Raw genomic sequence first — 12,511 nt, forward strand, 5'->3', positions numbered from 1 at the left:
CCTGTATAAATCCCTTTGCGATGAATAAAGGTTGTCAACTTGATCAGAATCCTGTCTTGTCATCCGTTTCTTGTTTCTCTTGTCCTCCATCTCTCTCCTAGGTGTCCCCAGGCCCATGTTGATTGTCCCGTGGGTTGGGACAAGGGTGAAAAATTCCAATTCATGTCAAACAAGAAAGAGCATGCCTAGCTCAAGGGTCCTGTGGTTGCTTGGGGCATTTTGAAAAACATGATTCCTCATATGCTTTAATTTTAGAGACAGCATATTCTTGGTCTCTCAATGAAAACCTTCAAGTTCTTTTATGAGAGCCTTTTCTTTTTAATTTTACTTATACCAAAGAGAGATTTTCCTCATTAAAATGCAGCCAACTTTACATGAGCCCCGGATGCAGATAAGATTTCTCTACATATCATTAAAGTAATCCAGAGGTGGAAAAAAATGTTTCTTGTCTAGCACGGCGACGGTGGTGGAAGTGAAGAGAAGTGAACACATTAGGACAAAACTCAATGTGCTAAAGACAAAACATGCATGATACAGGAGTGGAATAGCTTCAATATTTTATCTTAGGAAGCCAGGAAAAGACAAGTCATTCTCTCAGGAAGATACTCGGCAAGGAAGAGTTTAGGGAGAAAGGAGCAGAGGATAAGTACTTCTGTTTGGGGTCTGTGTAGATTTAAAGCAACTTTCAACTCAAGTGAGCAGCTTGACATCAGTACACAGTTTGATTTATGAGCCTACAGCTCAAGGAAGGTCAAGAGTGAAGATTTACATTGAGGATCCATCTGCATATAGATGGGCTTAATACTCAGGAACTAAATTAAATCCACCAGGAAAACTGTATAGGTGAGACCCAGAGAGATGACTGGAAGTCACACAAACAAGAGAGAGCATGTAGAGAGACTGGAAAGGAACATCCAGTGAGATTGGTAGTGGGTATCAGACCTGAGAGGCTGGTGTCTTAGATGTCAAGAAAGCCAATGTGTGGGGGCTGGAGAGATGGCTCAGAGGTTAAGAGCACTGGCTGCTCTTCCAGAGGTCCTGAGTTCAATTCCCAGCAACCACATGGTGGCTCACAACCATCTACAATTCAATCTGGTGCCCTCTTCTGGTATGTAGGCAGAACATTGTATATGCAATAAATAAATCTTTTTTAAAAAGGGTAGATCGTTGAATCTACTTTAAAAAAAAAAAGAAAGCCAATGTGTGGGTTATCATTGCTCCCAAATTAACACAGATGGGCCAAAGGTTGACTGAGTTTCTTAAAACTTTGAGCCCATTGTTCCTATCTCAACATTCCCCATAGAAAGAAACTGTGTCAGGGTCATGGACACACTCTACTTCCAAAATCAATAGCCTGGGTCTCCTACACACTAAAGAGAATAGGCATAGTCCTACCTCCCCTCCTGTACTTCAATACCTCATGTCTTTTCACAAGAGTCTTCTCAGCCATTACAGATCATCAAAACCAGTCACGCCTTTGAAAGGACAATGCAAAAGGCAATTAATATGCATATGTAAATGAGGACATTAAAATTTGTTTATTTTATTGATCTCACTTAAGGATCAAAATGTTTTTAGAATAGCTCCTTTAGATGCTTGTATGTCTTACTTGTATACATTATCAAATTCCTTAAGATTGGTGTGAATAGAGAATTTCATGTAATCGTTCTTATGATTCAAACACCTAATGAATAGCTATGTCTTCAACTGTGACACAGGGAATCTTTTTCCTCTTTGTGTATATATTGTGCAGGTTAAGGAATCAAAGAAGGACTAAAGAGCTGAATCAGCAGTTAAGGCCATTTCCTGTGCAATCATGAGGACTGACATTTGGAGCCAAGAACCCACATAGCAATTCAAGCAACCTGCAAAAGCCTGTAACTGCAGTTCCTGGAGAGCCAATGTCCTTATCTGGCTTTCATGCACCATAAATAAGTACCTGTACACACACTGGGGGTGCAGAGAGACAGAGGTTTTTCTTTAATATCAAACTAAAATTTTCTATCAAACAGGCTACAGATGGTGAATGTACACCAGTTTGCTTCTTATTGGATATGTTGCTCTAGGGAATAAAATTTAAGGGAATTGTTAATGATCCTTACTTTGTGTTTGAAACACTGACTCCACTACAAATATCACCTAATTCAGTATTCACTGATCCACACATTGTCCCTTAGTAAATAATATCTTAAAAGTAGCTTGGGTCTGTGTTAAGAGAAGCTTTTTCCTTGAGAAGGAGCCTTCCCGCCAGCCTGGTTCCAGAGCCGCTTTCCTGCCAGCCTGGTTCTAGAGCCGTATCAGTCCCGAATAAACACACAGGAGGCTATATTAATTATGAAGCTGCTGGCCTTGCTTGTTTCTTACTGGCTAGCTCTGACTTAAGTAATTACCCCATAATTGTTAATCTAAGTATGTTTCTTACCGGAGAATAGTTCCAGGCTTCCTACCCCCATAGCGTTACATGTTGACTCTCTTGTGTTTCTCCTTCCCAGAATCCTCCTGGACTCCTAGCCCCACCTATCTAGATTCTTATAGGCTCAACAGTACTTTATTTACAAATAACAGGCAAATAACAGGACTTCCCCCACAGGTCTGATGGTGGTGGCCTACACCTTTAATCCCAGAACTTGGGAGACAGAGCAGGCAGATCTCTGTGAGTTCAAAGCCAGCATGGTCTACAGAGTGAGTTCCAGGACAGCTTGGGTTGTCACACAGAGAAACCCTATCTCAAAAAAAAAGAAAAAAAAATACCTTAAAAGTAAATGGTTATGACAGTTAATCTTGATTGTCAACTTGACCACCATGGAAACAGTCTCTTTCAGATATACCCAGAGACTGTATGCAGAGTATTTAAAATACACTGAGTTATTCTGTTCTCTAGGAAACCGGGCAAGCTCCACTGAGAATTGTAGTAAATCGAGCCTGGATGCTGTCCCGGGTCCTGAAAATGATTGACGCAAGGTCAGGAGGTGCTGTCCAAGGTACCAACTGTAGTAGACCAGAGTTCTCTAAGTGCAGTCTCCACTCTACCTGTATTGAAATCAATAGAGAATGCTAATTTAAAAGCAGAAACTGGGACAACTCAGGCCCACTGGGTCAGAGTCCTTACATGCATTTTAAAGATTTTCTAAGATACTTATACCTAATGTTACAACAATGTCTACCTTTTGCCAGTATCCCTTTGTTAAGTACTGGAAAACATTTAATCCCATCTTACCTCACTGGTCACTGAAAATGAAAAGATACCTTTAATATTATCTGTACTAATAACAATGTAGAGTTGTCCTATTCATGACAAGGACATTAACCAAATTTCTTCTACATGGTTTCTGTCACAATTTGGCACCAAACAAATGTAAAACTATAAGTCCATCAAGGATTCTCAGAAAAATCAAACCTTTTCTGATGTCAACTTCCTTAAGCTTTCAGCAAGTGTTTCCTGTATATCTGTAACAGTAACAAAAATATTATAACAGCCACTGTGTTATGATCATTCAAGCCATGCTATTGATCCATACAAGAGCAGTGATAAGAGTAGTCAAAACAATTATTGAGCATTTCCCCATGCCAAACACTATCCAAAATAAACATACATCTTTTTAATCCTTACAGTTCTGTCCTTGTGATCTCAGAAGAAGGAAAACTCATAGACTGTATTACTTAAAATGCTGATATTTAACTACAGGACTCCCCAGATAATGTGTACTAAAAAGCTAATATCCTTGTGTGATTTGTATGCAAAGATGAAGAAGAAGAATAAAAGAATTAGGATTACACACTGTTGGTTATTTGCTATGCTCCTAACACTTTGTATTTTTCTCATTAAAATATTGAAGTATCGGAAGATTGAGTCAAGGGAAGAATAGAGGAGAGCAAGAAAAGAGACACCATAGAGGGAGGCATTTATATGTTTAAAGAGAAATCTGGCACTAGGGAAATGTCCAGAGATCTACAAGGATGACCCCAACTAACAATCTAAGCAATAGTGGAGAGGTTGCCTTAAATGCCCTTCCTTGACAACGAGATTGATGACTACCGTATATACCATCCTAGAGCTTTCATCCAGTAGCTGATGGAAGCAGAAGCAGACACCCACAGCTAAACACTGAGCGGAACTCCTGGAATCTAGTTGCAGAGAGGGAGGAGTGATGAGCAAAGGGATCAAGACCAGGCTGGAGAAACCAATAGAAACAGCTGACCTGAACAAGGAGGAGCTCATGGACCCCAGTCTGATAGCTGGGAAACCAGCATAGGACTGATCCAGAACCCCTTAACGTCAATTAAGAGGTTTGGGCAATCTATGGGCAATCTCTGATAGTGGATCAGTATTTATCCTTAGTATGTGAATGGACTTTGGGAGCCCATTCCACATAGAGGGATACTTTCTCAACCTAGACACATGGGGAAGGGCCTAGGCCCTGCTCCAAATGATATGACAGAATTTGAAGATCCCTCATAGAAGGCCTCACCCTCCCTGGGGAGCAGAAAAATGATGGGATAGGGAGTTTGTGGGGGACAGGGGAGGAGGTGAGGGAGAGGGAACTGGGATTGACATGTAAAACAAGATTGTTTATAATTTAAATTTAAAAAATTAAAGTGAAAAACTTGAAGTGTTTACAAATGCATTTTATCCCCACTTTAAGAGGCTCTCAGAAGTACTAAATTATCATAAAATGAACATATTTAAAGTAAATATGCAATTTAATAAGTTGTGAGGCACATATACACCTGTGAGGACATCACCACAACCAAGTAAGATAATAGACGTGTCCATCACCTCCAAGTTTGCTTTTGCCCTCTGTAGCCCTCTCAGCACTTTCCAGATGCTTCTGCCCAGAAAACGACTATTCTTTCTGACACCACAAATTTGCATTTTCTAGAACTTTATGTAAATAGAACTCTACACTGTATGCTTCTTATCTGTTATGTCATACCCTTGACTTTTTGTTTGCCTTGTTGTTGTTTTGTTTTTTGTTTGGTTTTGCTTTGAGGCAGGGTCTCTCTGTGTAGTCATGACTGTCATAGAACCCACTATGTAGTCTAGGTTTGCCTCAAACTCACAGAGATCCTCCTGTCTCTGCCTCCCAAGTGCTGGGATTAAAATCATGCACCACCACACCCAGTCACCATGACTATTTCGAGAGTTATTCAGATTATTGCATTTAGCAATGGTTCATCACTTTCTACTTCTTTGATAGTGTTGTAATTATACATACTTTACAGTTAAGAAAATTATGGATTAAGTAACTACTCTATGGCTGCATGGTAGAGGATCAGATTCTGAGGTATGGCTGAGCTAAGGCCAGGAACTTATAAGTAATAATAAGTCTCCATGTGTATTTATTTGGGAGTTGGATGGTGAACCCCCTAAAAGATCTAGAAGACCAAAGAGCAAAGAGCCCCAGAAGTAAAATAACAACCAACAACAGATGTCTGCTGTCCTGTCCACCCAAAGTCTCATCCCTGTACTCATCAATGCCACTGCCAAACTTTGGACTTCCCACTACTAAGTCACTAACCTCAAGAAGGACCACAAAACCAGTTCGCAAACCAGTCTTGTTATCTCTACTTTCACAAGTTTCCTTAAGTACTGGTATATCATACATCTCACATACTTAAAAAGTGCCATTTACCTCCAATGCCTTGGGCTGACAAGACATAAGAGATAACCATACAGGGACCTAATCTCTAGGCAGACTCTGCTCCTAGAAGCCAAAAAGAAACCATGTATGGCAGATGATGAAAGACGGGCAGATTCACGGTAGGGAGCAGAGGCATCCAGAGTCTGTGACAGCCCCTTAAGCTGGGTCATTTATGTGACCTGCCACAGTGAATAAACTGTTACTTAGAAGCAGAATGAATACCCAGAAAGTGTGGGTCGATAGACAGGTGATCTAGTCTTGCCAAACTCATGTTCACTGCTTATCTCTGGTACACAGGACTTTTGAAATACAAAAACCTTAATATACTGTGGTTTGGTTTTGCATGATCTTAGCCAATCAGGAGAATAGCCAATCACAGCTTGTAGGGCAGGAGCCCAGATTATGCTGAGCTAGGTTCTGTGCTGGGTTCCCCTACTAAGTACAGCTTCTGTGGCTGAAGGGTCTGTGGATGGGCTTGTGCTGCCCTCGGGATGGAGCTCTATTCCGAATCAGAACTTTATTGTGTCCTCACCCATCCATTGCAGCTCCTTGCACATGAAGCCCCACTTCCAAGATCCCACACCAAGCCGTTCCTGCCGCTGAGAAGACTGGACCTCTCTGTGTGCCCTTGTAAATGCCCATGTTACGGCATTTTATGCTTTTTTATTTCTTCCACATTGGACTGAGAGTACAGTTTATGTTAAGCATCATGGCACTTTTTTGAACTGTAAAATGAGGGTAGGAACACTTGCAACAGAGCTTCATGCTCTGATTCTAGCAGAACACTTAGAAGTGTCTTGCACACAGCAAATGTCCAGATGATATGAACTGCTGTCCTTCTTGTACCAACACAAGCATGTAAGTAAGTGATGGGGTTGCAATTAACTTCGTGTATTTATATGTTCCTTATTATAAATGTAAATTTCATCCTTGTCATGCACAAACATGTATATATAAATGTATATATAAATATGCTCTCTCTTGTTTGCTCTCTGTGTGTGTGTTTGTGTTTGTGTGTGTGTGTGTGTGTGTGTGTGTGTGTGTGTATCTTCATCGGGGTCAGAAGAGAACTTTGGACAGTCGGTTCTTTCTTTCCTCCTTTCTATGGATCCTGGAGGTTGAACTTGGGTTGATGATGATTGCGTGCCAAACACCTTTACACAGTGAGCACATCCCCCACCCCCAAACCCATATATCAAAAATTTAAGAACAAATCCTATTGAGTCCTTCTTCAAACCCAGAGTTTTGATGGCTCAGCCTCCATCCTACAAAGACCCAAGTATCCAAGGAATGAATCCTTCTGGTCAACAGTCAATAGTTTACCAAGAAGTTGGATAAGTATGAAAGTAGAAGGAACCCCTTCCCAGGATGGGAGGTTGGAAGAGCCCGAAAGAAAAGTTGATGGCCTTGGACACTCTCTCTCAGACCTTCTTCCCCAGACCTAGAAGTTTCTCAGTATCTCTGTCCTGTATCTACCTCTATCCTAGTCTTGCCAAGATTGCTCCCTGAGAACTTAAAGTGACACACTGACCTGTTGTCAGATGAACCTATATAGCACTAAAGCACCCAGGAAATACTGGCAAGGAGCATGATGCACTCTTCAGGAGTCAGGCTTGGGCTGAAGATAGAAGCTAGACTCTGCTGTCACTTAGGGGTTTGGTTCTGAACCATAGTCAAGAAGTTTTTATCATCTCAGGTCATTGGTTTTCTTTGCTGGTGAATGGTAATGGGACTGGAGGACTGAGGATCCAGTACATTTAGCTGAAGAGGGGAAGACAGCTCACACCAGCCTGACTGTTTTTGAAACACAGAGTTCAGGGAGAGTCAGACTTTCTCTCCTCACCCCTCTGCTCTCTGACACATACGTGCCCCATGCTGAGTACAAAGACGGGCTTTCTCTGTACTCAGGATACACCGTACATTAAGCCCCCAGCCCCAAAAAGAGGAAGACAGGCTATAAAGGGGAAGATGTGTGCTCTTGTCTCTGAACCATCGTAAGACAGCCTGTCTTGTTGTGTTCCACAAAGGTCTCCCTACACCCTGAGGCACTGTTGAATGGTAAGGGATCTCTGGAGTTTGGAGCCTCAACTGCTCTCTGGACCCTCTCTAATGAGGAGACATTAGTTTTACTTTTCTTTCCCAAGACCCTGGTGACCTTCGTGGACAGCTTTCTCCATGTCCAGCCCTCTAGCAAGCTCCTCCAAGTCCTCTCATAGGCGATATTCACAAGCACCTCCTGGTGATGGGGGATGTGTGTGTGTGTCTGTGTGTGTGTGTGTGTGTATAAATATATGTGTGTCTCTTATTGGTTGATGAGTAAAACACTGATTGGCCAATAGCCAGACAGGAAGTATAGGTGAGGCTATGAGATGAAGAGAAGGCTGGAGAAAGGGAGGGGGAGAGAGGCCATGAAGAGACGCCCTGCTGTCAAAGGAGCAACATGCCGGATTACAGGTAAACCACAGTCTTGTGGCAATACATAGATTAATAGAAATGGGTTAATAATTAAGACAAAGCTAGCCAATAAGGAGCCTGAGTCATTGGCTAACAGTTTAATAATTAATATAGCATCTGTGTGTTTATTTGGGGCAAAGTGGCTATGGGACCAACCAGGCGGGACAGAAACCTCCATCTTCATCCTGGAGCTAAAGTCTCCTGTCTGAGGACACAGACTTTGGAATTGAATTGCTGGGGGATGGTGGGAGCATCCTGACAGACATTTTAGAAGCACACAGACCCCTGATCCTCAGATATCTCCAGAAATGGTGCAGTCTGCTTCTGGATGGGTCTAAGGACTGTACCACATCAGGCCAAGTGAGGGAGTAGGCAACAGAGAGGCACGTGGCTTAAGTCATACTGAAAACTAATTGCTACCATGACAGCATTAAGAGGTAGGCCCTTGCAAAAGTGATTGCATAATGAGAACACTTGCCTCGCGGATGGAGTGATGATAGGAGATATCCTTCTGTATATATGTTTCTCTTATTGATTGATGAATAAAACATTGATTGGCTGATTGGTCAGGCAGCAAATATAGGCAGGGCTGGGAGATGAGAATTCTGGGAAACATAGGCAGATGGAGTTGTCATGTAGAGCCCAGGAAAAGAAGAGGCTCCAGGTGTTCTCCAGTAAGCCAAGACCACATGGAAATACATAGATTAATAGAAATGGGTTAATAATTAAGACAGAGCTGGGCAGTGGTGGCACATGCCTTTAATCCCAGCACTCGGGAGGCAGAGACAGGTGGATCTCTGTGAGTCTGAGACTAGTCTGGTCTTCAAACAGAGTTCTAGGACAGTCTCCAAAGCAATACAGAGAAACCTTGCTTCACAAAAACAAAATAATAATAAAGACAGAATTAGCCAATAAGAAGCCTTAGGCATCAGCCAACACTTTTATAATTAATACAGTGTACATATGTTCATTTGGGGTTGAAGGGTGGCAGGACCAACCAGGACAAAAAGCCTCTCATTACATAATGACAGAGTAATGCCATTATCTCAAGAGTGGGTGAGGTGCCCCTGCGTGAGTTCTTGACTTTAAAGGGGGGGTGAGTTCTGTTGATTTCCTTTCTCCCATCTTTCATGTGCTAATTTGTCCCTCTGCTATGTTAAGAGGCAATGTATAGTCAACCCTCTCTAGGTGCCAGGACCATGCTCATAGACTTATTATGCCCAAATCACAAAGACCCCCCAGAGACCACCAAGGAGACAAACTCGAAAAACTGCAAATGCAAGGCTTTATTGTTCAATCCTACTGGTAGGGACTCCATCTAGCAAGCTGATGCAGCAGCCTCCAGAGGAAGTGGCCACCTAGTTCATTAGTTTTAAAGACAAAAAAAATCACAGGATTACATCAGTAGGTAGGGAGAGGCAGATCATATCCTGATTAACATTTGGGGAGCAATTAGGGGAATTTCTCTGGGTCATACTTTTGGCAGGGCAACTGGTCTGCCAACGCTTTTGATTGGTTGGCTACAGATGGGAACATTTGGTGGTTTCTATGGCTTTGTCTGTTACTTGTAGGTAACCTGTTCTCATTGGTTGGTGTTGGGAGGGAACATTCTGTGGTTTCTATGGCTTTGTCTTGTTACTTTCAGGTGGCCTGTTGTACATAGATACCAATAGTTTTCATAACTGAATCTCCTGAAGACTACAAGAAAGTTTTTGGTCTCTCCTAGAGTTTCTTTTGTAGCCAAACACAGTTTCTAGGAACCAAGTATCCTTGAGGCTAAGAGGAAGGGTTGACTAGGTTTGCTATGAAGGCTTGAAGCCTTTTTGAGTTTAGTTTAACCCTGTCAAGACTTATCAGTCACAAGTCAAATAAACCATTGCTTCTAAATTATCCAGTCTGCAATACTCCATTACAGCAGCAGAAAATATATAAGGGGAGCCAGAGTGGTCAGAGACACAACCCAAAGAGAAGATGGGGCATGGTTTCTTGACCTTTACTGCAAATTCTTTCTATCTAGGTCCAAAAGGAACAATTTCTGCGTCTCTCTTTTCTCCAGATCTGAGTAAAGATCTTTAGAAAAGGAACTAGGTGAACTAAGGTCTGTCGGGCCCATAAAGATGGCTCCCCTTCATCTTGGCTCAAGGTCAGAGAGTTCAAAACTGTCATAAGACCTAATAGTCTAAGGTAAGGCTCGGCTACTGTAGGATGTTTTGATCTTGGTAGAGGATGTCTTATCTAAATAAGAACAGACTTGGTCTGAGGTGTGGTTACTCTTGACCCTCAAGGACAGATAACGGGAAATTGAGTCTAAGGTGTAGTTAGACTTATGTTTGTAGGATTAAGGGAAGTAAGTCTGCTTGTTCCTTATACATGATAAAGAAGTCTTTTGTGATGTCCCCCTTTTGGTTGAGGTACTTCAGAATGTGGAAGAATAAACTTGGGGCATTCAGTATTCACTGGACTACCCTCCTGACTCTATCCTGTGGCAATGTCTTTTTCTTAAACCGTCTTTACCTGCTATTTCTCAATCCACACACCCCCTCTCAGGTACAAACCTGGCAAGTCAGCTGTATCTGACTAAAGGCCCACAGAGACGGGTTACGACAAAGGTTGATGTGATCTCATGTCTAGACATGGCTCCAACCTATTCAGCTTTTAGCCAAAAAGCCCTTTCACTACTGGGTAACCACCACATGCTCACATGCAACCCACTGCAGGCTGATAGGCAGGATAACAAGCAGAATCCACAGTAGAAAATGAGGAAGGTTGAGAACTACTGGGCTAGACTATCCCTCAAATGCTCATAGGTAGAAGGCTTGGTCTTAGCCAGTGACACTATTGGGAAATGTTAGAAACTTTAGGAGGTAGGACCTAGCTGGAGGGAGGCACATCTTCTTAAAGGATGTACTGGGAGTCTGGCCACCACCTTTCTCTCTCTCTCTGCTTTCTAGCCAGCATGAAGTAAGCAGCTTTGATCCACTTCATACTTCCTGCTGTGAAGCTCTGCTTCACCATAGGCCCAAATCAGCCATGGGATTTCAACTCTGAAATCGCGAGTCAAAATAGATTCCCTCCTTCTTTTAAAAAGCAATTATTCTCTCATATATTACAACGGCAATTTCCCTTCCCTCCTCTCTTCCCAGCCACCCCACCTCCTTTCTTCCCTGGGTCAACTCCTCCTCCATGTCCCTTCAGAAAAGGGCAGGCATCTCAGAGATATCAACCAAACATGGCCTATCAAGATGCAATAAGACTAGCACTGGAAAAGGCAACCCAGTAGGAAGAAAAGGGCCCCAAGAGCAGGCAAAAGAGTCAGAGACAGCCCCACACCCACTATTAGGAGTCCCACAAGAACACCAAATTACACAACCATAACATATTCACAGGGCCTAGGTCAGACCCTTGCAGACTCCCTGGTTGTGGATTAAGTCTCTGTGAGCCTCTATGAGCCCAGTTCAGTTGACTCTGTGGTTTCTTTGTGTTGTCCTTGACCCCTCTAGGTCCTACAATCCTTCCTCCCTGTCTTCTGCAGGATTCCCCGAGCTCTGCCTAATGTTTGGCTGTGGGTCTGATTAGTTCCCATCACTTGCTGGAGGGGACCTCTCTGATGATGCGATCTCTCCTCCTTTTTAGGCCATCTTTCTCAGCCATGTTCTCTCATCAGTAAAAATCTGACTCGTGCACATTGTCAGTAGTAGAACTGATCAGCTGAAGCCTTTGGTAAAATAAATGGGCAATGTACAACCAAGTCCTCTTTTATAATTTATTTGTTTTTATTTTATACGCATTGATTTTTTGCCTGCATATATGTCTGTGTGAGGATGCTAGATGCCCTGGAACTAGAGTTACAGACAGCTGTGAGCTGCCATGTGGGTGCCAGGAATTGAACCTGGGTTCTCTGGAAGAGCAGCCAATGTTATTAACCCCTAAGCCATCTCTCCAGCCTCCCAACCAAGTCCTTTTAACTCAATAATTCATTATTTAAAAACCCAATTGAATGAATAATTTCAAAGACCAATTTTTGTACAAGGAAAACCTACACACAACTTAATTGTGAGTAAAGAAATTTTCACCAACGTCAACAACTTGAGTTTGTTTTCTGGGGCCCACATGGTAGAAGGAAACAATTGGCTCCTGAAAGTTGTCCTCTGACTTCCATACATATACTTTGGCACACACACACACACACACACACACACACACACACACACACTACATCATTAAAATGTAATACAGTTTTAAAAGGAAAACAGTTAAATAAGCATTGCTCTTATGAAGATATATAATACATTAAAAAAAAGTCTCTGCTGTGGCCCTGAGGAGAGAAAATAGAACTCACGACAATGGTGACCCATGCTGCACACAGTCTATGGTTTAGGCCTCGCAATAAGCAGGGAGCAAGCAGACACAGATAA

This window comes from Mesocricetus auratus, unplaced genomic scaffold (genome assembly GCF_017639785.1).
Source record: "Mesocricetus auratus isolate SY011 unplaced genomic scaffold, BCM_Maur_2.0 Super-Scaffold_100676, whole genome shotgun sequence".
NCBI classification, from domain to species: Eukaryota; Metazoa; Chordata; class Mammalia; order Rodentia; family Cricetidae; genus Mesocricetus; species Mesocricetus auratus.